General features: G+C 37.3%; 1 protein-coding gene across 1 annotated transcript in view; it reads left to right on the top strand.

Moving 5' to 3' along the window:
- KCNK2 (potassium two pore domain channel subfamily K member 2) overlaps positions 1-26,942 on the top strand; it is an 80,527-nt gene that overhangs the window by 15,700 nt on the left and 37,885 nt on the right. The window lies entirely within an intron of this gene.

The following is a 26,942-nucleotide window of genomic DNA, read 5'->3' as shown; positions in this document are numbered from 1 at the left end:
AAAAATGTTGCTGTATATTTCTGCAAGGTGACTAGAAGAGGTTGTGGAAACATTTTCTAGGGGGGAATTTGGTCAACTGTGTAATCACAAGTGTTAAATAGGGCATGATTTAAAGCATATGTGCATTAAACCTTGACTGAGATGTATGGAATTTCAAGTCTGTATAATCCCATTCTATATTGTTGTTTTCTCTAAAATCTGAAAAAAAATTACAACATGGTAAAGATTCAGTTCAGCTTAATTTAATCAGTTATGAGTGTTGTATTGATAGGCTGATTTACATTCAAAGACTTACTTTGAGGCTTCTGTTGCATTCAGAGAAGTCCAAAGCTGTAGGCTCATTTATCCTTGCTGACAAGCCCAGGGTGTTTTCTGGATGCTTTCTGCATTTGAGAGCCCCTGTCCCTCTCAGCAGGTGTGAATAGAGGCAACTTTTGATCTGTCAGTTTCTTCCCTTTGACTACAATATAGTGCACACGGTATGCAGTTCAAAGATGTAGTGTAGCTCACAGATCATAGAAGGGGCATCCACAAAGGTGGCTGGAAATTTGAAGAAGAAATTGAACGAGAAAAATTTAAGACCTACATTATGAGAGTAATGAAAAAGGAGTTGTAGCAGTATTGTAACTGTTACATTAATTATCTCTACGTAATATTATATGCATGTTGTGATGGAAGGGGATGTTCTTTTCAAGTGTTGTATGTACCTTTGTTCTTTCTTTATGTAGAAGTGCATGAGTACTATATTTTTTATGTGTTTGAGTATATATGTGTCTATATATATGTATAAATATTATGTCTATGTGTAATATTTTGTCACATCTAGAATAACTGAAATACAGGTTTAGTGAAAACATTGAAACTTTTACCTCCCTGAGGTTAGTAACAAACTTAATGATTTTATAGTAGTAGGTCCACAAGATAATAAAACCCCAAGTATTAAAAAATGTAATTTTAACAGATAATAATGAAAAAAAGCAATAACCTTGAAAGGATAGCTTTATGAACAGTCTTAAGTTATCCTCTTCTGACAGCACTAAACTTCGTGTCGTAAGTATCCATGGTCCTGTAGAAAGTGCTTAATATTTGTTTCAGTTCCGAATAAGGATAAAAGTTAACCTATGAAAAGTGTTCAAGGAATTAAGTTATTCAGAAATTATTTTAAAGCAGTGGAATATTTTGTTTCACTGTTTTGTTTCTAAGTAAAACTAAGGCTTTTTTAAATAAAAGTTTCCTGATTTAATTTATTGACCTGATTCAACCGAAACATGCGTGAGTCCTGCTTAGAGAAGACAGAGGGATCTGCAAAGGCATCCAGGCCACAGATCCGCTGTCCCCAAGAGGCACGATAACCCAATAGGAAATACATTGGAAAATGAATATTTCAGGTCGCTTCTGCAAACCAGAGTCACCAGAATCAGGTCAGACTGGGCAACTGTAAATATTTATTTCAGGTTTTGTGATAGAAAACAGAAAATCTAGGGGAAAAATCTTCTGTAAAATATTTTGGCTTTGGAGTAACTGTGTTTTTCATCAGAAACCCTTTCTGATGGGAAGCTCCCAGTCAGTTGCAGTTTTGAGCTTTGTTTCTTAGGACCTGAGGACAGCGTGCTTACATGAAAGCCATGGTGGTGTTGGTGTTGTCTTACTGCTATGAACCACCTTCCCAATGGTTCACAGGGCGTGCAGTGTGACAGCAGGTGGAGCTGTCATGAAAAGCCCTTGGAATTGTGACTTCCTCGGGAAAATGGTGACAAGTGTAAAAGCTGGGTGTGTTTTCCCTTTTTTTTTATATTATTATGTGCCATCAAGTGATTCTGTGTTCAGAGAAATATCTTTTCATATATGGGTAACCTTTTGGAAATGAAGGCATTCCTTCCAATTAGGGGGCATATGGTTATCATGTAACTCGATATTTTAATTTCTCAAGAGCCTAAAAATGCTGTTTATGAACATCTCCAGAGAGTTGCCGTGGGTTTCAGCCAACTACAGATATTCTCTATGGACAAAGACAGGACCTTATAAATCCATAAAACAACTGCACAGAAATAACTTGTAAAAGTGATTTTATAAATATGAATAAAACATAAATATTATGTCCTTTAGACTGTACACCTTAAGAAGTACTTGAATAGAAGAAAAAAGGATTACTACCATTTAGAGAAAATTATAGCTTTCCAGTGTTGCAGCAGATTCTCTAGCTTTCCAAACCTCTTATTACTATAATTTTACCTTACCATTTAGCTCACACTCCTCCTGGTGATATCTCAGAATCCAAGAAATTAAAATGGAAACAGGACTTTATTTATGGATAGTGTTTCCCAAACCTTTCTTTAATGACAGTAGCACTTGTATCCCACAAGTATTTGGTTCCTGGGGAGAGAGGATAATAAATAAAGCCTTTAGCATTTCCCTAAGTAATAAGTCATTATTTTACAGTTACTGTTATTATTGTATCACAGTAGTGATGAACAATATAATAAGTGAAAAATATTGACCGTGTATTTTGGTGGCTATTGGCAACAGTCCAGAACCATCTGTAGTTTCTTACTCTTCTGGGTCTCCTGTAGGCTGCTGAAAGGCTCTGTGATGGAGACATGTAAATCTATTGAGCTTCAAAGCCATCTAACAACAGCAGAGGTACTAGAGAAAGCATGGCTGATGTTTATTTAATACTTCTTTTTATTCTCTTATAATCCTTCATGTTATCCAATAAATGTTACAGTGTGTATTATGAAATTAATAAACTCAGTTTTAATAGAACATAATCTGTCATACTGCTACTAAGAAGTGGATTTAGTTGAGAGGTCAGAGTCAAACAATTTCACAAAACTTTATTTAGAAAAGATCCTTTGTAGCTTTTTTCCCCATGTCTGAGTGGGTTGGTTTTGGCTTTACATTTACTACTCTGCAGCAGCATAAAACATGTTTCAGGAACGGACCTCACTGGTTATAGGTTCGGCTTGCTTAGTTAGGGGGTCTTGCTTGTGGATATGTTTCTAGAACAAATACACCTCATCTCAACAAAGAAATCTGAAAGTACGTGATTACTCTTTACGTATGGAGCAGTTTTACACAGTCCCTAAGAGGGAACAAGGTAACAGGGGGAAATGGGAATGCAAAATTTGTCTATGAAAAATATTGTTGCATTGTTCCCTGGGATACTGTGCATGCTGCAAAGCACAAAATATGATACTCAGTTTTTCCTACCTGAAAATGTTGTTATCCAGTCAGTCCTGTTCTAAGATCACATGTCCAAAGAAAAGGAAGAAGAGAGTTGAGAAGAAAAGCAATAAAAAATAGTAACTCAATCATAAAACTGGAGATAGTGCTGAGGAAGAGGGGAAATAATCTTGATGTCAGCTTTTTTTATTCTAAGAGCTCGTTGCTGGCAGTGTGCATTTTTTTCAAACCTCTAGATCATTTCCTTCAATAGGTAGCTTAACTCAGAAATGGGCATACAGACACAACCTGTGCACACTCCGCTTCCCCCCAAAGAACTTATATGTTAGGGCCCGAGAAAGTTTTACGTTGGCAGCAGAGTAGGAAAGAAGACCTCTCTTACTGCAAGCTCGAGACTTGTACCTAGAAAAATGAAAAAGCAAAGCAGACATGTCAAGGCCTTGAACTTTGCAGTTTTTTTCCCAAATGACTGCTGTCTGAGCACATAGAAAATGTAGCATCAACCGTACTATCAGAAACTGTATCATGAAAACCTCTACTAGACTCCTGTGGATCTTCATCTAAAATAGCTGTATTATTTCTGCTGTTATTCTAGCCAGTCCGTAATGACTTTCTCAAGCTCTGCAAGTAGACATATAGTGGAAAGGGCACTTATTCAGACTCCTGGAAGATGGAGTATCTTGAATAGCAGTTGTGAGCACGTCGGGAGTGCCAGCAACCTTACTGGTAGCTGTTGGTTTGCCAGAGCGCATCCTTTCAAACAGAGCCGTGTCTACACGGGGGTGAGCTTGCAGAGCTCCATTAACACCTTAGTACTCGAGGATACTTTGCAGCTGTATTGATGTCCAAATCCAATAGTTGCTAATAACTGTGTCTACAAATCAAAAAAGGAAGAACATATAATTTCTTTTTGTCCTTTTCCACTTTTTTTCAACAGCCCTTGATTTTTGAACTCAAAGTTCTCATATGCACTGGAAATTGAACCTCTTGAGAAGTTCACTCATGACTGAAGTCTTTAACTGAACTTCATGCAGCTAGCTATGAAAATACGGTTATGTTTTCAGGGTCCAAAAGCTTAGCAACTGTTATTAAAGAGTGCAAAGGAATGTGAATCTTTTTTAAAAAAAGAAAAAGAAAAAAAATGTAAATATTTATGTTTTAGGGAACAGTTGTGAATAGCAAGCAGCTAGGATTAATATTTTTGAGTAAAATTGACTATTTTGAAAAAAGATTAATTTTTTTGACTAGAAAACTGAACTTCATTTGTCACTTTTAGAGTTGCAATTAGTTATGTAGCTTCAAATGCAATTTCACTGCAAGGAATTCTTCTTTCTGCCATTTTCCCACTGCCTGGACACAAGCTTTTCTTGTGAAGGCAGGGTATTTTAAAAAGTCTTATTACATTGCTTATTGATTTGAAACAATAATAAAATCCTGCTGCTAAATCTGTCCCTTCTGGCACCATTTCACTGCATTTTTGAAATACAAAGTAACAGAATAATGTGCCAATAACTAAAATATACAAGATACGTTTGATGTTGTAAAAAGGCAAATATTGTTGGTAATCAAATGTGTTACCTATTATGTCAGATAATCATAAAGATAAAAAATTGCAAATGACCTTGAAAAATTTGTTCCCTTAGTTCAGAAAAGTAAGAAGCATCACATACTTATGTTAGAACGGTTTTCTTTTTTTTTTTTTCATTTGTTTGTGCTACCTAAGAAGAAACAGAGCTATCAAGGTTGAGCATAAAAATGTCATTTGAAAAGATTACTCCAATTGGCTTATCAGAGTATAAATTCTGGGATTTCAGTTTGTGTATTTGAAAGGAAAGAGAGAAGAAACAAGCAAAAGAGGGTGAAGTGCAAGTGCTGAGGTGATAGGAGGGGGTTGGTGAAAAACTCCTAAAGGTAAAAAACATAAAAGACATTTACCTGAAAATTATCCTGATGTGTGATTTTCTCCATCATATCAGTATTCAAATCTGCATTTAGGACTATGACTTAAATTAACTTGACTAGATGGTGGACGTTGGAGTATATGTCTTCTGAGGACCTGTTTCTTTCAAGGCTCCTTGACTTGAAATAATCTGCTTTGGTTCCCTTTCCAAAGCAACAAGAAAAGTTTCATTAAGGCACCACTAGATGGTGGACATTGGAGTATATGTCTTCTGAGGACCTGTTTCTTTCAAGGCTCCTTGACTTGAAATAATCTGCTTTGGTTCCCTTTCCAAAGCAACAAGAAAAGTTTCATTAAGGCAAGTTCATGGATCTTACCCTCCACTAGCAGTCTGGATGCATGTGTCCAGATTTCATATAGCTTCTAGCAGGGGTATGTGTGTGGCAAAGCTGAGTATAACCAGTTGATAAGACCAGCTGCAGAGCAATGCAGAAAAAAAGTGGTTAAGATTTATGGTCTTTGAAAATGGGATAGTGAGGGATATGCTAAAGAGGTCGCTGGGGAATGAGGTGGAAATGCTCCTTCTGTCTCTTACTCTGCAGAGGACTCCACTAAAAAATCCTGCTGTCTGACCGTGATTTCATATCAACTCTCAAAGTGTGTTAAATATGTATATCTCATCTGATATAATGTCAACAGAAAGAACTATTTTGTTCTAAAAAAATCCCCCTGAGATCTCTTCAGAATTCAATCTTTCCTCTAGGTTAGCATTGTGCTTACCTTCCCATCCCATGCTGCTGTTCTTAATAGAAGATGCTAGAGCTAAAATAGCTTTTTAGTCTCTATTTGTTCTATTCTAATTTATCTATCTCCTTTGCTGCGTTTGTTGCTCTTGTGAAAAAGTGTCTGAATTTGACCCAGTTATTGGCTGTTGACAAATAGTGGTTCACTTGTGCTCTGGAGAGACCTGTTAGGATTTGGCAATGAAATTCTCCAAATAGTTCATCTGAACTGAGTGTACTCTCTCCCAGGACAGTAGCGACTAAACAAGATTTCCTCTGTAATTATTTCTCCCAGGAACAGTGAGTAGAGAGTCTATTACCACTATGCCCGCAATTTTCTCCAGCATTTGTTCAGGCAGCAAGAAAGAGGGCTTATCCAACTCGAATGCTGAGGAAGTAACATTTGGACTGTATGAGGTTCAGAAGGATAAGCCAGGTGAGAGCTAGGGAACCTGGAACAGTGGTGGAGGAAGGACCATGGTGAAGAGCTGAAAGGAAATGATATTAGATGAAGAGCTCAGTTAGAGACTTTGAGGGCTTGTATATCAGAAAAATTGAATTAAATTGAATGAGCAAATCAGAGAAAAGAAACTGAGCCTCACTGACCAAAACAACTAAGAGAAGGAGAGGACCACTTTTTTTCCTGCACATGCCAGAATATTCTACAATGCTAAGGGTGGCTCTGAAATTGAAGCAGTGCAAGTTTATGGGATGATACACAGCTTTAATTACACAGAGAAGTGCTATTTTTTCTACCAGCCCCATTTTGATGCACAGGTATCTAACATGCAGGTATATGGTAAATTGCAAGCATTTGCGTGTCCTGTGGTTCATATTCATAACAGAACGTATCTGATATTTCTGGTGATATTGTTACTTTAAATTATTAGCTATATTAGAAAAGCTTAGGGTGATGTATCCTTTTAGTAGTGTGAATGTACAAGGGAGCTTTTGTTGACCTGGTAAGTTCTGAATTCTGGACAAGAAACTTGGCAATAGCTGATATAAAGGGATGCTGTCTCTTCAGGGAAGGTGGTGGCATCAGTGACATTTCATATCACTTTTCATATCTTTTTTGCACTGATCTTTTTTACACGTTTTTGGTCTTTTAATCCTGATTCAGAGCACTGCCAGCTACTTACTTTCCTTGTAAAACTGAGTTTCCAACTATGTTTATATTCTGGAATATTTTTTCTGACCACCTGGAATTTTTTTCAACATTTATGTGATTTCATTAAAAATTGGTTTTGTCAAAAAAGCCTTTTTAATTTCATTGTTAAGCTTCCTGCTAGGCAGCACTGATGGTTTTATTTTGGTGTGGTGTCTATTTATTGCTGGATCTTACAAAGCAAGGAAGAAGACGTACTATTTTTGCAGTTTGATGTGCTTGCACATTCTGAACTTTTAATCTTCCTTTTCCTCAAAACCAGCAAAAGACTGTGTTAAAACAAATTGCCAGGTATGCAGCTTTCCATCACTCTCTTGTACCTTCTGTAATTTCCTAAACAACAGACTACACCTAACACAGTTCTGCTGAAGTCTTGCTGTGGAGTGGAAATGTCAATTTGTCAGTTGTGACACAGTCCCAAATTTACACTGCAAATGAGCACTGAAATTTTCACAGCTTACTCTGCTAATACTAGTGTGCTAATGGAACTGGATTTTCTTTTCTTTGTTCAGATTTCTTATCACCAGCTGATCAGTCTGGGGTTTCCGAGCCTCCCTATCATGTCCATTTTAATTTCCAGGTTACGAAATCTGGTTGTTATCAATAAAGGAAAGGCTGCCAGGAAGAATTGCTGAATATGGTTACACTGTTTGCAGAATGCTAGGATGAATGAAATTATTTCCTGCTTCCCTTTTTGTTTATTTTCATAATCGTATCAGGAGTGGTGCAACCAGCCATGAGAACCTCAAATCATATAAGCAAACAGAGGCACAGGATTTTGGAAAATACAGAAAAAAATGAATGTTTTGTGCTTTGTTTCTACTAAAGAAGAAGTAACAAAATTGGAATCACTGAGTGTGTAGGTTTTAGAGGTCAAAATAAAAGCACCTGTGTGTAATGTGTATACCCCATCTGGATGATCTGTTGGTAAGTTCCCCTTTGACCATGTTAAGCTGTTTACTGCCTGTTACGTGTGCTGCTTTATTCACAGCTGTTTGCACTTACTGTTTAGTTGAGCTGCTAAGCAGGACCAGCTTTCAAAAGGGGAATGGCAGCCATAATCAATGCCAGATTTTTTTTTTTTTTGAGACTAACAATATAAGACTAGTGTGTTGGGCTATAACCTCCTTTGAAAGTGAAGCTGACCATCTCAGCTAGAGTTCCTGCCTACTGATTGCTTTAGAAAGTAAGGCACCTATTTAGGTGTCTTTAGCACAAGTTCTGAGTTCTGAAGACTTGAAGATCTCTTGTTGAGCAGTTTGCAGTTCTGGCCAAATAGCATATTTTTTTGTACTAGATGAGAACCTGCCTAACGTAAGTTCCACTCTGTTTGCCTATCACAGGGACCTGAATGTAGGATGAGGTGGCTTTTCTTCCTGGAAATTAAGATCTGAAGAAGATTTTTTGTGTTGTATTGAGGCTTTGCTTGATGCACATCAAGTGTGCAACTGCTTGCAAATCCCAGGAACGCCCCTTGGCACTCTGGCTGGTTGGAGCAGGGCAGGGGCTGGATATTGCAGTGGTGTACCGAATTGGAGATGTAGGATCTGCTGAAGAAAAGGATCAGTTGGCCAGGATAGACTCTCAGCCCCCTATTCACTCAAATGGTTATGTGTAAACTGGGCTGTACCATCCCTGACAGCTGGAATTAAAAAACTGATGTATTCTATTTCAGTGACATTTGAAAGGTAACTACTTTTTTTTTTCTTTTTTTTTTTTCCCCAAAGAATATGGATATAGGCTACACTGATAGCCTAGAAGAGCTTAAAGATTTCCTGAAGGAGTGAGCTGCCAGCAGTATAAAATCTGATGCGTTGCGCCATCAACATTATGGAGTAAAAGAGCATTAAAGTATCACTACAGCACATGAGAATACCCATTAGCATTTTATAAAACCGTTTCTTTTTTATACACTGAGAGTGCTTCATATTTTATAGATTTCTCATTATTGCCAGCAGCTTGATTCCACTAGAAAACCACAAGGGGAGCTGGGTAGAAATACAGGTGAAGGGGAAATTAACGAAATCCATTAACTTTTTTCAACGAGTCTTTCTCTGTATTGAATTCTCTGGTGCTTTGAAAAATCTTACCCTCTGGTGTCATCCTTTTTGCAAGATCTGCATCAGTTGGTGTGACTGCAGGCAAGGTTCTAGCTCATATCTTGGTGTGGGTTAGAAATCCTTGCTTTTCAGGAGTGCAAGTTTATTTCTACAGTAATATGCACATAATCTGCATATGCAGTGCTTAAGATGAAGAGGATAAAACATGATAAAAACTGATTTGAACTGCTAATGTTAGTGTAATCGTTAAGTAAAAAAGTTATATTCTGATGACTTCAGTTTTTTGCTTGGGCAGAGCAGACATTTACAAAAGACTGTTACTTGCAAATTAATAGTAAGATAGGTGGTAAGAAGGACTCATGGGATACAAATTTTAGGTGGCAGTGCAGAAAAACCCTATATGTGCATTATCTACCCTTTCCTGATCATGCTGGGTTTCACCACTGAATAGTTAGATGCTCTTCCAGGTGTAAAAAAAAAATATGTGATGTAAGCTAAAGGAGGGACAACTGTCTGCTACATACTAGCTAGAAGCAAATAAGTATGTGGTAGTACAATTATTAGCCTGTAAAACATATGATGAGCTGCTCTCTTTCTCAAGGTGTTCTTATATTGAGCACTAATGAATAAAATTTTAGTTTGGACTTGCGCAGCAGGATCAGGAAGAATAACATCTTTTTCCTTCTAGTTAATTTACTTTCTGAAAGTCATCCTGTTCTAGCTAAGGCAGTCTCAGATTGATACTTATTTTTTTATTTTTTAAGAGAAGTGGTTAGAAATACTCTTTGATGTAAAGAAGAGACTAGTATCTAAGTTTTTGGCTCTTTGGTTCTGTGGGGATAAATCCGCAGATAGTTTTACTGTTGTGGCTTCACTAGAGATGTGCTTTTCTCCCTTTCCTGCATTGGTTTGGGATTTTGATGTGTTTTGCTGTATCAGTAACTAGGGCCTAGCAAAAACCAAGTATAATTAAAAGGACATTGCTTCATATGGACATCTTTACTGTGGATGTTTCATAACAATGATGACTGTAAATTCAAGCCTCACTTGGCAGACAGGAATTTGATGGTAATCGTGGTCCCAGTTAGTCTCCCTTACCTGCAGGGATCCTTACTCAAAACAAGTTGTCCATCTGAAACCAGTAATTCGGTATGCTCAGATACTGTGGGTATGGAAATATTAATTTAATATTTGGATGAATAGGTGGAAAGTATCAAGCAGTCTGAGTAGGAAAAAGAATTCCAGTCTTGAGAATTCAAATACTTTACAAAATCCATCAAGGCAAAGGTGTCTTCTTTTAATGCTGTGAGTGTAACTACATTTTTTTTCATTCCATATAACTTGTTATTCTTTTCTATAAAACATATGTTTAAGTTCTGGTATCCAGTGTTAAGACTCTATCAGGTCATCACTTGAAAATGTTGCTCGTGTTTCTTATCTGCCAGTATGTCATGAGGATACCTGAAATTGTAACTAAATGGAATAACTGGGTACATTGCTCTTGGGTTCTCTCTTGTTTCAGATAGCCAGACTCTGACTGTAACTTCTGAATAATTGTTTCCTTTCTGTCATCACCTCTTGCTGTACAGATTTTTCAATTCACTTGCTTTCTGCAGGCATAGAATCTGAATTAAATATTTCTCAAGAATGGATTGATGATGCTTGCTACTTGTGGGGCTAACAAACTCTTTTCTGTCACCGGGGTTAGCTGTACAACTAATTTTAGTTCAGGAAAGTTTTGGTTTTGGTAAAGGTAAATACTTGAAGGGTCAGTTTGCTTTTATTATGTATTAGCATTTTGTTAACTTGTAAAAACTTTCACCATCTGAAGAGACTGCAGAGGAAGGAAATTCCCTCCTCTTGTCTACAGTTACTGTTTCTTCTTGTCCAAATTCAGAATATTTTAGTTGTCTTTCCTACCTATTCAACCCCTAGGATTAGCCATAGTGAGGATTATTTGTTCACCTGTAATTTTTGCAGACTTTCGTTCTGAAATTACATCATTGGGTTATATATTAGTAATGACTTGCTCAGTTTACCTGAATTCTTTGGGTAGTGTGGCACAAAACAGTTATCAGGGAAAATGTGGATGCATGGACGACCTTGGTTCACAGGTCTTTGAGGCTTTTTGCTGTGTGATGCATCACAGCAAACAAATGATTGCGGAACCAGCATGGTGCTTGCCATCCACTGTTCTGATCTCTTTGCTGTTGTGCTGTTTTGTCTGTCTTGTTTATTTAGGTCACAAACACTTTGAAGCATGTATTTTGGATTGTAATGGTAACAACATGATCAAGTATCCCAAGTGTCTGTATTGCTCAGTTTAACTGATGCCATATTAGGGAGATATCTTACAATATACAGTTAAAATTGCTAATTTTTATTTCTTGCTCTGCAGTCAAAAAAAATTCCTGTGTCAGAGTTCTCTCAGATTAAGGATCTGTACTACTTCTAATTTACATAATCTAATTTTATGTGATATTTGAATACTACTTAAAAAAAACCCACAACAGACTAACTTAAAAAGACTGAAATGTTTTCTAATGGAGTGGTGGATCTTTTAATCTTATTCTATAATATTTTCATTAAATAAGATAGATAAAGTAATGTCAGAGACTATTAGAGCCTCTAACTTTGGCATTTAAGTAGGTAACATTCTCTATAGGAAATAACTGGTAATTTTAATGGCTTTAAAAAGCCTTTGATTATATATTGTTGACATCCACTCTAAAGTCATGTTGGCAGTCTGAATGTAGTCTTAGGTTTGGATATAAATAGGCTGAAACACATTTGACATCACCAAATGCTTTTAGAAATCTGCCAGCAGATTAAAGGTTAAACCTTTTTTCCCCTTCAGATGACCTGGAGGTACCCATTCATCTTTTATTGTACCACAGATTGATAAACTTTGGTCTGATCAGAAAAGCAAAAAAACAGCATTTGGGCTTGATAAACACCCATGATAGCTGCGTGGAGAAATGTGTGCAGGAAAATACATTTACTAGAATTCGGGAAGTGTTAGGGCACTGACAGCCATGGCAATGCTCCTGGTGAAGGCAAAGAAACTTTCGCTCTCTGGCTTGCTCTGTTCTTTCTGTGGTATAAGAAAAGATGGTGGGTGTGAAGGTGATATAGTAGGGGCTGTAAACCTTGCTCTGCATTTTGGACAGTGTAATTGGAAAGTGTAATTCAAAAGCCTGAGAAAGGAGAACTTCTCTGATCATATGTCTGTCTGCTGTCTGGTTAAGAACTGGCTGGAGAAAATGTGCTTACCAGAACAAGAATCCATTATCTGATTCACTGTGCCATTATAGATCATCAGGACTGAGAAATTTTTAATTTTTGTGTGTCTCATCATGGGATTTATTGAGCTTCAGCTGTGTCCTGAAGTGGTATTTTCTTAGGCTACATGAAAATGTAATTTAGGTTTGCATTTGCCTGAAATACCTTATTTTGCTGTGAGATGGTTTGTAGATCATCTGTGTGAAGAGACATCTATAAATTTGTAATGATTTACGACAGATTCTTATTAATACATTTTTCATCCTAGTAAATAGCTTCTGAATCTGTATTTGCAAGCATTGAATGCTTTTTTCTGAACTTTTGACTGCTTATTAATCATTGCTGTGAAATTGTTCAGAATTTTCATGTCTACAGACAAATATGAAATATGGATTTAATTGTTCAACTAAACTGATAGTCCCTTTTGTCCACTATAGGTTAGTGAAGACTTGGAGAAGTCATTAGTCTGTACTCTTTGCTCTGTGTTTCTATCTTGCAATCTTCAACCTATGCTTTTCTTCTGCTTGGGTAAAATGAGTGGTAACTAGCGTGGTTCCGCAGCAATAATTAAAGAAGAAATGAATCAGTGCTATCGGAAATGCACACACGTTATAACTGAGCAATTGCTATTAGTAGAATATTAATCTTAAAATAGTGTTAGATAAGAGTGAAGATACTGAAATGCAAGAATTAATGATTTCATTACTAGATGTGTTGTTAAATATATAGATTCATAGGTGCCTCTGAAGCTTCAGTTAATTACCAATAGAGTGATTTTGCTCGGTCTGGCATAAAAAGGGAAAAAACCCATTGTATCCTTCTACTAAACCAGTTGACTTTGGATTAGTGTACAGAGTAAGATACCAATGCTTCTTTCTTTTTATTTTCATTGACTTATTTGCAGGAGAGACAAATGTTTGTATGGAGTGCTTCACTGGTGGGGTGAGAAACCTGAATTGCGTGTCCAAGTGTATAGTATCAATTTGTCTGGGACTTTATGCAGTAGATTTTTTTTGTTATGTAGGAACATGAGTGTGTTGGAGAGACTGTCATAGTTTAAACATGACTGGCAGCCAAACACCACGCAGCCACTCACTTACCCTCCCCCCTGTCCTGGGGAATGGAGGAGCAAAATTGGAGAAGTAGAGAGACTCGTAGGTTGAGATAAAAACCATTTAATAAAACAAAAAAAATTAAAATAATAATGATAATAATAGAAATAGTAGAATATACAAATGTGTGATGCACAATGCAATTGCTCACCACCTGCTGACCGAGGCCCAGCCCGTTAGTGGCTAATGATCCCAGCGGAGAGAGATTCCAAAACCACAATCCTGGAAAAGAGAGGAACACTTCCTGGCCAACTCTCATCTGTATACTAAGCATGATGTTGCATGGTATGGAATATCCCATTGACCAGTTTGGATTTGTTGCTCTGGCTATGCTCCCTCCCAACTTCTTGTGTACCTGCACACTAGCAAAACATGGGGAGTTGAAAAGTCCTTGATTTCTTAGCAACAACAAAAACATCAGTGTATCATCAACATTCTTCGCACACCAAATCCCATACTACAGACAAAACATAGCGCTGCTCTAGCTACTAAGAAGAAAATTACTTCTGTCCCAGCTGAAACCAGGACAGAGACCAAGCATCATGCTCCATGTTAAAGGGTGGAGTTCCAGGAACTGTAGATGGCAGATACCTAGTCTTGGAGCTTCATGTGTTAGAGCTTATAACAGAAGTGGTCATTTGATTTCTTAAGCTCAGCTTTTTTGTTTCATTGAAGTAATGATGCATAGAGAAGGCAGCAGTATAGCTCCTTCAAGCACAATAGGAGAGGTTTGTTGTGTTATGCCGTATTCTGCCACTCTTTGAAGTAACCAGTCCTGGCAATTGCCCCCAGTGGTAGTGAGCTTGATGAACCTACATGATAATGTAGTATGGCAAATATTCGATCCTGTACACTAGGGAGTTTTACAGAGTTAAGACACCCTTGGTGATCAATAACAATAGTGAAGGAGAGATAGACAGGAAAAAAATTGGGAATTTAAAAAATTAATTTAAATTCCATTTAAAATTATCTTTAAAATCAGAAGAATTCTCAGATGAGTCTAATGAAGGCAGTCCATAAACCTGGGAATGGTTGTATGAAGGAGTAGATTGTAGTAGGGTATGATCACTATTTCTTGGTGATCTGTTAAGAGTTTGGAAGGATGTGTTTTCTAGGGATTTCTTCTTTTATGAGCAATACTACGTATTGACAAAACCACAGCGTTTTATGATGCAGAAAAATTACTATCACATGACTAGAATTCAATAATGGGTGATTACTTATTTGTAAGAAAAGGTATGATTTGTAGGGAACAGCACTATCTTTTACTAGAGCCACTCAAAGCAGCTGGGAGAACAGATAAGCTTTTTGGGCATAGCTGAGGAAGGCCTCATTTACCTGAAATACTGTTGTTTTTCTAATTTTATCAGATAGAAAAGCAAAATGTCTTTGAGTAGACTATCATTTTATCTCACTTATGTTATTCTACCATCTTGGTCATAAAAACTACTATTAGGCCTATCTATGAAATGTTTGAACCATCTTGCAGATATTGAGAGACTCATGTCTCTACTCCCATAGTAAAACATTTAAAAATGTTTATTGTTCTCACTTAATTTTTAAAATGAGATTTCCATAATGATATGCTGCTGGATCATCAATCAAATACAAAGTACAGCACTGACAGTGGAAGTGTAAAGACCCATCTCTGCTCCTCATTTATTTTTTTTGCCCACCATGTTTTATGTTTGATATTTAGAGCACCTCAACCTTAGTGGTTTTCTAATATTTCTCTGTGAGTGGTAACTTATAGAGACTGATTAGAAATAATATTTTTTTCCATAAAACGCTGAAAATAAGAGATCAGATTTAGAATACATTAATTTAGAGATATGATTCATAAAAGGTAATGGAACAGTCAAAATTATTTGTCAATCAAGAAAATAATGTGTAATACATTGGCTTCCCCATTAGAGACCTCCCTTCTCCAGGTTCTGGCTGACTGAACAAGTCCTGTTCTGTGCTCTGCAGCCGTGCTAGGGCAACAGAAGTAGGAATGAAAGAAAGAAACATGAGGACTTTCGCCTAGAACTAGCAATAAAACAGAGATTGACGATAGGATGGAATCCATATTCAGCTCTCATTAGGATCAAGAAATTTTATATTTGACTTTGAGAGAAACCAACCCATCATGTTTTAGTGGGTAACTTAACATTGTGGTGCTTTGTGAACCCTATGTTTGACAGATGTGTGAATGTGTGTGCATATATATGAATATATAATATTATCCATCATGAAAGTAGCCTCCCAGTCTTGGGCATGTGAGTTCCCTGCCAGCCAGGATGCATGCAATGGTGAGCAGTATGCCTTTGCTGAGGATACATGCTGTGATGTGTTTCAGAAGGGCAATAAATAAGTCATGGCAGCTTGCCACTAGCTGGCCATGCACTCCTGCAATTGTAAGATGGTTCATGTGCTGGATGTAAAAGATACAACTACTTCATTCTCATCCTCCCACAGAAAGTTCAGGAATTTTCAAAAGATAAATTTTTGTGATCTACTTAAAGCACCTATCTCTAATGATGGGATAGAGGAATAAAGTATCAAAAGCTGTTAAAGACGTTAAAGATTACCAGATGCTTGTTAGAACAGCATGTTGCTAAGTCGTCATGCAGAGACAGGATGGAAACTTCAACTGCAGTCCTCTGTGAAAATGCTCCCACAGAGATCTGCTTATTAACTAACACCAAAAAACCATAGCAGGAAAAGCTGAAAAAGCAGCTGGGATGGTGAAAGCTTTATTGATGAGGGACCACGGTACACAGAATTGTGTAAAGCGTGTTCTGACTCTGGGGATGTTATGCTTCTCCCTGGCATATGGCTTTTGGAGAAATTATAAAGAGGAGACACCATAAGCTTCAAAGCTGGGATGTTCCTCTGAGTTGTCTGGAAGCCCAAGTGGGCGTTCTTCATCCTGTGCTGGCTGCTTTCTCCAGTACTCTTTCCTTCTCTCCCCATCTTTTTTATAACATCCTTTTCATCTCAGGTTCATCTACACCCACCTTTCTTGTCTCCTTTTCTATCTGTCCTCCCTCTGAACTCACCTGGAAAAATAACCCCAGAACTAACTGAACACCTTGCTATGGAAGGCTGCAGCCTGTGTCTGAATGAGGAAGGGCCTTTGAGACAGCAAGTGGCACTATTTGGAGCTGCTTCTTTTTACCATGAAGCATTTTAAAAAGTTAGGTTTTGGGCTAGTCTAGTTGTGAGCCCCTGGTAATAAATCTGTCACATAATATATTGCATATGGCACTATCATTAACACTATAGCTACATGCTAAATCACGAAGAAATTTTTAGGGAAATTAAAATTGGAAGATTCCAGAGAGAAAATCAGATTTGACAGCATTTGACAGTATTGATGTATACAGCTAGTGAATCTATCCATGAGTCAGATGTAATCATACCCAACCATGAACATTTAAAAATAACGCATGTGTGAAATGTGGTGTGGTTAAAATGCTAGGTCCTGAGCCTACAAGCATCTGCGTGTACGCCTGACTTGAGGAGCGAGAGGATGTTCTCTGCAGGTCAGGACCTTGGAGAACACTTGTGGAAAAGGGATGATTTTGAGGCTAGGAGAAGTCAAGACGTGCCTGGTGGTGCAGCTGGATTCAGTATTTGTGAGTTCAGTGATGTCTAACCCCAGAATTTTCCACTCTTCTGTTTCCGAGCTGTGGTAGAGGCATATGCCTGAAGTCTTTCTGTAGTCATGACATTTTGTGCTTCCTGTGAGGCACTCTTTGGTAATATTAATACAAATTAATTTAAATACAATGGAAAACATAGTATGAAAAAAAATTTCCTTCAATCTGGGGAATACCACCAGGGTCCATTGTAAAGGTAGTTTTTCTGAAACTACATCTAGGTTACTTGGCTATATATTCTTAATATTTCTTCAATGCCATTCTCATTTTCGTTCTTACACATTAGATTCTGATTTTGATACTGCTAAAGTCTTCTCTGCCAATCCATGTCCTTTCATGTACATGTCAAAATTCTATTTTTCATAGAAATTGTATGTTTGTATCAACTCACTGTCTTTCAGTCTCTTTAAAGCATGTAAGTTCAGCAATCAGCTATTGTATACTTCACCGATGGCTCAGTTGGTTACCCATGCTTGCTGTATTTTGGACACTTTCCACTGAAGTCCCACTCAAAGCTGGTGAGTTGGAGCGCAGATGCTGAATTCAGACCTTTGTGCTGCTTTTGAGTGCTGCATATGCTGTCCCAGCTAACAATGCAGAAAGGTTCGAAGTCCAGCCTAGTAAGGTACTTCTGCACTGGGAGGTTTCAGGGATTTTTGTCTTGTTGAGAAAAATTGCTCTTGTAGAGCAATTTAGTTCCTGGTAGCTGTGTTGTAGGGCAGCCACAGGTGTTCCCATAACTTACCTCGGCTTGCTCAGAAGGATATGCCTTGTATGTAAGAATATGAAGATTTCCTGGTATTTGGCCACAATACTATGGCTCAGCCACATGCTAGGAAGAACTGTATAACACAACCTGTATACAGTAAACTTTTGTATTCCCTAACTGCACAAATAATGTATATTTAAAGGCATGAACACATATTTACACATATATTTAAAAGACCTTGATGCAAATACATGTATATTGGCATCTCTACAAGCAGTACATGGCTCTGCCTTTCAATAGTGACTCTTTGTTCCCACCTCCTGACAAGTAAGTGTATGTTAACAACTTGTTGTTCATGCAGAGATTTGTCTTCAAATTAATGCAAAGAGGAGAGAGGCTGACCAGCTGTGAGAAATCAGATCTCTTGTATATAAATTGTGTACCAAAGATCTCCTTCTGGATGTCGTTTTGAGTGTTACTTCCCATGTAGCTGATATACCTTAGTAAATAATGTCCATTGAATGTATTTGTCTCTGGGATGCAAAGATACAAACGATCCCTTCGAACAGTATATGAGCAGACAGTGACTTTAAACCTCTGGAGTCTGCAATTCCAGTCTGAACTGGGGTAATAGAAGGTTTCACAGCCAGATGGCTGCACCAAGGCTGTGTGACCCAGTAGCTTGTGGTGTGATGTGGTGACACTTTTGTTCCTCTCCTCTTTGTCCTGGTACTGCCTCACCTGGTGGGAACGGGTCTGCGGCACCTTGTGCTCTGCAGTTTTGTTCTTTGTGAAGCTCTTGACTGACAGGTAAGCTTAACTGTCTGGGGAGAATTTTGGTTTGAGCGATAGCAGGAGTGATCTTGGATGCATATTATCAGTCCCTTTGAGAATAGTGCCGTTTTATGCAACATCTCTTAAGGGATTTCTCAGTAATTTTTTGAGCCCTGAGCAGGGTTCTAGCTTATGCAGGTCTAATCTTGTAGAAAAGCTAAACATATTCAGCTTTTATAAGATACTGTCTTAGGAACTTTGCAGGGGATTAGTATTGCAGTCAAAGCCTCTGGCTGAGCTCTGGATCCTGGTCTCATTTCTGGTCAGAGAGGTTTTAATGGAGCTAAATTCTGTGGAGCTCAAGAGTTTGTCAATGTTCTCTGAAGGGGATGTTGTGAAAGGAGTGTGGGAGCAAATAAAAGAAAGCTAATTCAGTAACTGTGGGTGAAAAACTGCCTTTTTTTCTTTCTGCTGTTCATGTTCTCCCTTGTTTTGAGCCTCCTCAGCCGGGACATCTCATGTCACTTGGCTAAAAGATGCAGTTTCCTCCTTCATGTTAGAAGATAACAAGCCACACAAGGGGAGTGGTAGCTGAAGCCAGAAAAAGTTATGTGGATAGTAAAATCAGGGGAGGGTGAGTGACCAGGCCTATCCTTTGTGCCTGCTTAGAAATACAGTGGGGAAAAAAAGAACACACTCATGTGGCTTCCCTGAAGAGGAGGAATGGAGTTAGCAGTCCGTCTGGTTTTCTTTTTGTGCATGGAAAAACATGCAGGAATTTTAAATAGCTGATTTTGTTCATCAGGGAGCTCTTACACAAGAAGTTACGTTATAATTTATATTCTTAATTAATTTTATTACATGACTGTCCAAAGGCCAGGGTATATATCAGTGAGATATTAGACTGGCTCTTTGTATGCAAACTCATGATTCGGTCCGTTTTCATTATTGTCTGCATGTATTTCTAACCTGTATGTGTGGATTCTGAAGGCGGAAGTGTTCAAAGCTTAGTCTTAATATCTTTTTGGAAGGGCATTTCTTTTTTACTTAAATAAATACACCAATATGCATTCATAAAAATAACTGTTACTATATTTCTGGAGCACTTTGATTTAGTATGAGTTAATGTCTGGAGCAATTTTCTTGAATTGAGGAACAAGAAGGAAAGGCACATCTGTTGCACCTAATTTTTTTTGTATGTGTATGCTCCATGAATATAATTAAAGACATGGAAGGAATAGGGTACTATTATGTAGAATCTTTGTATATTCTCTGCGCTTCCTGAGTGTCGCTGCATATGAGTCCTATGTCTACTTATTTTCATAATGGCTATTCCAATTAGAGACAGCTTTGGATCATTCAGCTCTACTTCTGTAGCTTCCTCTAGAAGGCATATATAACCATTTTATTCTAGTAGAAAAATGCATTTGGGAACAGCATTTCTTTTGAGAATGTTTCATCTGTAAACATTTCATTAAGCATTTATTTATGTTCAAAACTTTTTATCTATTTTGACCCTTCTGAAATATAGACCTAAGTGTAAATTAAAGTTACATAGAATTGTTTTGAAGAAATATTTCTAGTCTGATTATTCATAATTTTAATGTATTTTAATGTGTGGAGTACTGTAGTATTTAGCTACCAAGTAACCTAAATTTGCCAACAGTCCCATCTGGAAGAACTGTTATTGCCATTCATTCACTTAAAATTCTTGCTGTATGGGATGTTCCCCTTTTTTTGCATAGTGGCAATACACTTTTGTTATGCTCTGAATACTAAAGTATTCTGAATATTTTAGATTGATTTCAGGAACTATAGTATGGAAAACCCTTAGGTCTCAGAGTTTTCATCCTTTTGATTGCAGCTAATGTATGTTGGACCACAGAAACACATACAGTTAATTTTGTGGCCTTATTTGGGGGGAAAAAAATATGTGGTGTAAAGTTCTTTTGACTTCAACTTTAACACCTGGGATGGAGTAAGGATTTCATTAGTGTCTTAGTCACCAGCTGAGAGCCTAAAGATACTATTTTTGGTGTGGAAAAATTTAAAATGCCAGATGTTAAATATTTTAACATTTGTACATGAACACTTAAAGAAGGGAATCAAAAGACTTATACCAATGAATCCCACCAAGTCTTTGGGAATATGAATAGACATATGATAATTTAGTTTTTGTCTATTCATGCTCTGTTTGTGTATAAACATAGAGAATACATTCAATGGCTCTTCTACCAAGAGTCAGAGCTACGCTGAAAGAACGAAATGTCAACAAACAATTTGTTTCCCATTTTTGTGTTGACAGATGAAGCTGTGAGATACCAAATCAACACAGATTGCTCTTATAAATATTTCTGGTCCCAGAAAAGAAGTCCTGGTTAAAGCAAGATAAAAATAGTTAGGCTTCAGTTTATGATAGCTTAATTACTTGCTGCAAAATTCATTGTTGTAATCAGAGGATTATGGTGTTCTCTTGAACGAATAGTGTGTACTAGAGTCAGGCAGTTTTAGTGTAAACCAATTCAGGCTTCGAGTGGGATTTTTTAAAACATTCACTGTTTCCCAGTTATCATCCCAGTTAGGTTCCATTCTGGTTGCGCGAAGAAAATGGGATCCTGTAAGCAAAAGCATCTGAAGTTACAAAATGTTTTGAGTAGTAATCTTTCTGTGATAATTCCATATAAATTAAATAGGAGACAATGTATTTTGTTTACATATTTGGACACAAACTAGCTACTCTAATTTCCTTGTTCAAGGTGAAAGTAAAGAAAGTAATATGGATTGGGGAAAGTATAATTTTTGTTTCATTTAGTTTTCTCTGTTTGTGATTCTTGTGCAGGCTTCTGCAAAATTAGCAGTTATTATTTGCCAAAAAATTTGAAGAAACTAATTTGCAGCATTTGGCTTCTTATAAACCCTTCAACGTAGACAGTCTTGGTTATGTTCATGTGATTTTCGGGATCATATATTCCTAAATAAAAACGGAAACCTTTTGGAAGGGGTAGAAAAAAGTATGATGAGTAATACTCTTGTATTAACCTAGACTCTTAATGTCTGGATTTTCACACTGTCCCATCAGGATGGTATGTGAAATAAGCACAAATACCTGTTCAGGATGGAAATGCTTACAAACAACAATTTAGTAAATATTTGTGTGAACAAAAGCTATATGTGCAAATGTCATAAGTATCTTAAAAGTCCAAAGGAATAGAAACATCCTTAAACTTTAACACCAGTTCAGATCTTCAAAGGCAGTTTATGAACACTGCTGCAGCATATTTGTAAAAAAACTTATAAATATTTTCTGGCAAGTTTCATTTTCTGTGTGAAAGGGCAAAATGCATTTTAAGAAAATGAGTGCAGATTTATTTCTCTATACAGGATTTTTTCCTGAAATGTAGCCTAGGGAATTTTAAATTCCATGCATATTTACTATGTCAAACTGGAGTGACTAATATGGAATTCACAGCAGCTAAAACATTAATGAAACTTTCCATAGAATTAAGGATGAGTATGAGCTACTATTTGCTTATTTCTGATAGTAATGGAGTAGTAGTGACCTTTAGTGAGGCTAATTAACACGTTCTCTTCTGCAATGCATTTCAAAATGCTGTAATAACAATAGAAAAATTAATATCAATATATGCTAACTGCTAAAATACTATTAAGAATATTACTCTTCTTACCTCAGTCTTACTCTTTTAGTTTTTAAGGTTGAATAAGGACATGGGGTATACTTTAATTAATGTAACTGTCCTCTTCTCGTACCAGGAATAGTCCTATTTAAAAGTAATTAAGATTTACTGTCCTTATCTTCCATAATGGCTGTGCTGTCCATATCTCTATATGCTTTCATGTTTTATGGGAAGAGAAACAATATTATTTTATTCAGGAAAGAGTTTTCCTTGTCTTCCAGTTCAAAGAGATATCGTGCTTTTGATGAAAAGGGAGCTGTTGCTTTTACAAGATGTGCTGACACTTAAGGAGAGACAGAGGAGAAAGTAAATTGATGCTTCTGTGTTTTAAAACTGGCATATGGGTGAAGATGTTTGTTCAAAGTAGGAACTAGATCAAACCTGCATCTGTTAAACCTAAAACTTTTATTTATATTGAAAGACACCAATATGCACTCCCCAAAGGTGATACTCTTTCCTTTTCCGACTCCATTTCACTGTTTTGCGGGGGTAATGCAACCCAGAACTTGGTTTGCTTCTGGTATTTTATGACTTTCCTGAGTCATATTATATGACTTTCCTGAGTCATTGTTTGCTTTCATGTGGGCTATCCGACACCAAAGGATGGAGAAACTGATGGGCTCAACCCTACAGAGTGTGAAACGCCCTCAAGTAGTTTAGATTTAAGTAGGACAGCAGGCTGATAGTCTCCACAAGGATCCAAGGTTGAGGAATACCTGGAGGCCTTTTGGGAAGGCCAGGGAAGAGAAAGATCATGCCTTGTGCCAAAGGGAGAGGAGCATTACATGTTGGAGTTGATGATCTGAGCTTTTTAGATGTCAAATTCTCAAGTTATTTTCCATTTGATTTTCCCTTTCCTTAAAAAACAAATGATTTTTTACTCTCAGCTGGTGTGCTTGGTCTAACTGAGACTGTATTTTACATTTGATTTCAGGAGACTATACTTATCCTATAGTTCAAGCAAGACTCAGAGCTGTGTTTATAGAGTCAGATGGTTTAGTCTACACTAACTTAGCTATTTGTATTCTAGCTCAGGGCTTTGGAGGGTAGGAGAAGAAGTGAAATAATGTTTGAGAAGTATCTTTACACGTGGTTAATTTTTATATATATTTATTTTAGTGTTTCTTTTCCCCCTGTGAACTGAAATGTAAGATTATATAAATTTAAGACCTTTAGCTGAAAACCTTATTCTCTGTCTCATGAAGTGTTCTGTCCCATTTTGAATTACTTTTCTGTGTGCAGGGGATGTAATAGGAGATTTCTAAAAGATTCCTCTTACTTTGTAAAAGAAAAATCATAGCCTATGTATTTAAAAGTAAGGAGTGAAGGAAATGATTGCTCGTGATTTTGCTACTTGCTGAAATTTCTGTCCACTGTAAATCATATTGGCTTCTTTCAAAAGCAAGATGGGGATGTAAATCCAAAATATTTCAGTGTACTAAAAGCACAAACTTTGGAATTTATTTTGCACTGCCTGACAATAATCTTTTTTATCTTTACAGCATACACAGAGGCAATTTTTATATTCAGTCATGGCTCTGTTAGGAACTTCTGGTTAGCATCACGAACTTTTATGAGAAACTTATCTTTATTCTTTTCTATGGATTGCCACCTTTAGACTGCTCTCTTTGCCAAAGAATCAAATGAGAATCTCCAGAGTGATAGCTCACCAGGTGGCTTTGTTGAAGACATGGAGTTGTACTGAGGGTTGGCAGGATGCTGGTGAGCCACAAAGTGCTCCTCTTCTACTGTCTTCTGCTGAAGCATTCTGGATATGTGGGCTGTGTACATGTGGCTTATAAGCAAGAACAGATACAGGACATACAGGAAAAAAAAAACCTGATGAGGCAAAATATTTGCATTTTTGAACACTGACCTGGTGAAACTTCTCTTAAGGTGAAACAGGGTGTCTGAAGAAAAGTTTAAAGCCACAAAGAATATTGTAGCTTACCTAATAGATCAAGGTACCTGCATTCGTTTTGGCCAGTTGTATCAGCTTAACAGGATCTGAAACCTGAGTCTGCTGATTGTAGGATAATGGGATTTTTAGTTCTTGTTTTAAGTCTATGACTTCACTGAAACCAGGGTGCGTTTACAGAATACCTGTGCTGGCACAGAACATGTTTCACGAGAGAAACTGGATGTCCTCACCTCTGTGAATAGCAGTGCTCCTAGAGAGAAAGGGCAAGTGCTGGAGACTTGACATGTTTTAGCTGTTCACATCTCATTTGTTGCTGTAAGTCTGCCATAGTCCTTAATTTTATAACGCCTTTGCTACCTTTTATTATTTGTAGGGAAGGCAAATGTACAGGTGGGATATGGTTTAACTCCGCTGAAAGCATGGGGATTGCTTTGTACTTGGGACGGAGAGGCCAGCAAGAGCTTGCTTTACCCAGCGCCAAGAATTGCTTTATTTGTAAACAAAAAAGCGAATGTGTTTCTTCAATTACTTACAGGGAACAAAAAAAAGAAAGGTGTTAAAAGAAATTATTTCAGATCTCTATTAAAGTCACAGTGTCAGAAAAATTGTTCACAGATTATTTTTGGCAGTACGTCTAAAATTCACAATTCTTGTTTTTCTGTGGATCACCTGTATCAATGTATTTTATCTACACATTGATATTGTTCATGACTTTGGTGCAGAACGAGTGTCACTTTGTCACATTTAATATGTGTTTACGCTTGATAAGAACATGTGGGTAGTAAAAGCTTCATGATATTGTGAACTATTAACTTTTTACTTTAAAATACATTAAGTTTTTGCTAGCTGTGTTAGCCAGGCATCTTGCTCCCATGGAGCAATCTCCTGTAAAGGAAAAAGGCAAGTGGGAGTTTTTGGGTTTTGGAGCTGATTCAGTCTTGCTAGAATAAGAATTAGGGTAAAATGAATGCAAGTAATAACAAAAAAAATAAATAATTGAAAAAGGGACAGAAGTCCTACTACTGATGAGAAGTAGATACTCTTCACTGGGCAAAGTGACAGCTGAATGAAATAAAGAACCTGTACTGGGAGGCAGAGCCATCTGAATTGATGTTTGAGCTTTTAAAAGCCTTTTAACAATTATTACCCAGTTCCTTGAGAAATTGCCTTAGCAACTGAATGTGAGTTACTGAATACTGCAACAGCTTCTGTATCCATACAGTGCTCCTTCACCTCTCCAACACAGCACTTTGACTTGAAGAAAACTTACTTTCTATGAATATTTATAGCCTGTTCTTTTAAAAGAAGTTTTATTGATTTGATTACTCCTCCCAGAGAACACAGATGAAAAGAAATCGCTGAAAGGAGATCAGCCTCTGTCTTGTCAATTCTTGATTTACACATTTTATTAATGTCAGTCTAGGTTTTCCTGTTATTATTCATAGTTGAAAGAGAGAGGTATTGGTAATTGAGAGGGTTTTTTTTAAATAAAATGTCTTTTTTCAGGCTTGAGCCAGAACAGAATCACATAGTATCACAGAATGGTTAAGGGTTGGAAGGGACCTCTGGAGACTGTCTAGTCCAACCCCCTCCCAAAGCAGGTTCTCCTAGAGCACATTGCACAGGGTCGCATCCAGGTGGGTTTTGAATATCTCCAGAGAAGGAGACTCCACAACCTCCCTGGGCAGCCTGTTCCAGTGCTCTGTCACCGTCAAAGTAAAGAAGTTTTTCCTCATATTTAGATGGAACTTCCCATGTTTCAGTTTGTGCTTGTTGCCTCTTGTCCTGTTGCTGGGCACCACTGAGAAGAGTCTGGCCCCATCCTCTTGACACCCTTCCCAAGGTATTTGTAAGTATTGATAAGATCCCCCCTCAGTCTTCTCTTCTCCAGACTAAACAGACCCAGCTCCCTCAGCCTTTCCTCGTAAGAGAGATGCTCCAGTTCTCTGATGATCTTTGTAGCCCTCTGCTGGACTCTCTCCAGTAGAGGGCTACAAAAATGATAACCTTTTAAATAATATATTGACATTTCTGTGACACAGGATTATGTATTAGTGCTAAAAATCAGAATTTAGTGGGTTGGAATCCAGATAATACCAAAGGGACTGCTGTGCTGATCAGTGATATTAAGTAAACAGCAGTACTTTGTGACAACATGGTTCCCATATCACTGACTAAAACTAGTAAGAGATTTGGCTTCTAGAAGCTATAGTGAGTGGTAAAGAAATTAAGCCTAATTTTTCTAAAGCAAGAGATTTTCAATTTCATAGCAGAGTGCAGTTTAAAACAGAGGTACCTTCACCTCTGTGTTACTGGACAGGGCACTTCCTTCAGCAAGATTCATGCAGCAATTTCATCAATTGCATGTACAGAGATGTATTTAACTTTTAAATTGAAGAATTAACTTGGAGGAGGAGCATTAGCTGCACACTCATAACAGGATCCACAGGCAACAGCTTGTGAGCAATGGCTATAAGATACAGTTATAGTATGTTCATGTGTGAAAGAATTCATGTATACATGTAATACAGAAATATTGTGTTTTCACTGCAAAGATATTAATATTCAATCCATCCAAGTATTCAGATTTGCAAATAGTCTCTGTCCTTATTCAGCCTTCAAATTCTCTTGCACTGTGTTCAGGAATTCTCTTGCACTGTGGAAGGAGGGGCTGGCCACTTGGGAGGACTATAAGTCTGTTGTCAGAGG

The sequence above is a fragment of the Nyctibius grandis genome, chromosome 1, assembly GCF_013368605.1.
Source record: "Nyctibius grandis isolate bNycGra1 chromosome 1, bNycGra1.pri, whole genome shotgun sequence".
NCBI classification, from domain to species: domain Eukaryota; kingdom Metazoa; phylum Chordata; class Aves; order Nyctibiiformes; family Nyctibiidae; genus Nyctibius; species Nyctibius grandis.
Note: the sequence above shows the minus strand (reverse complement) of the source record. Positions and strands in the feature narration are given on the sequence as shown.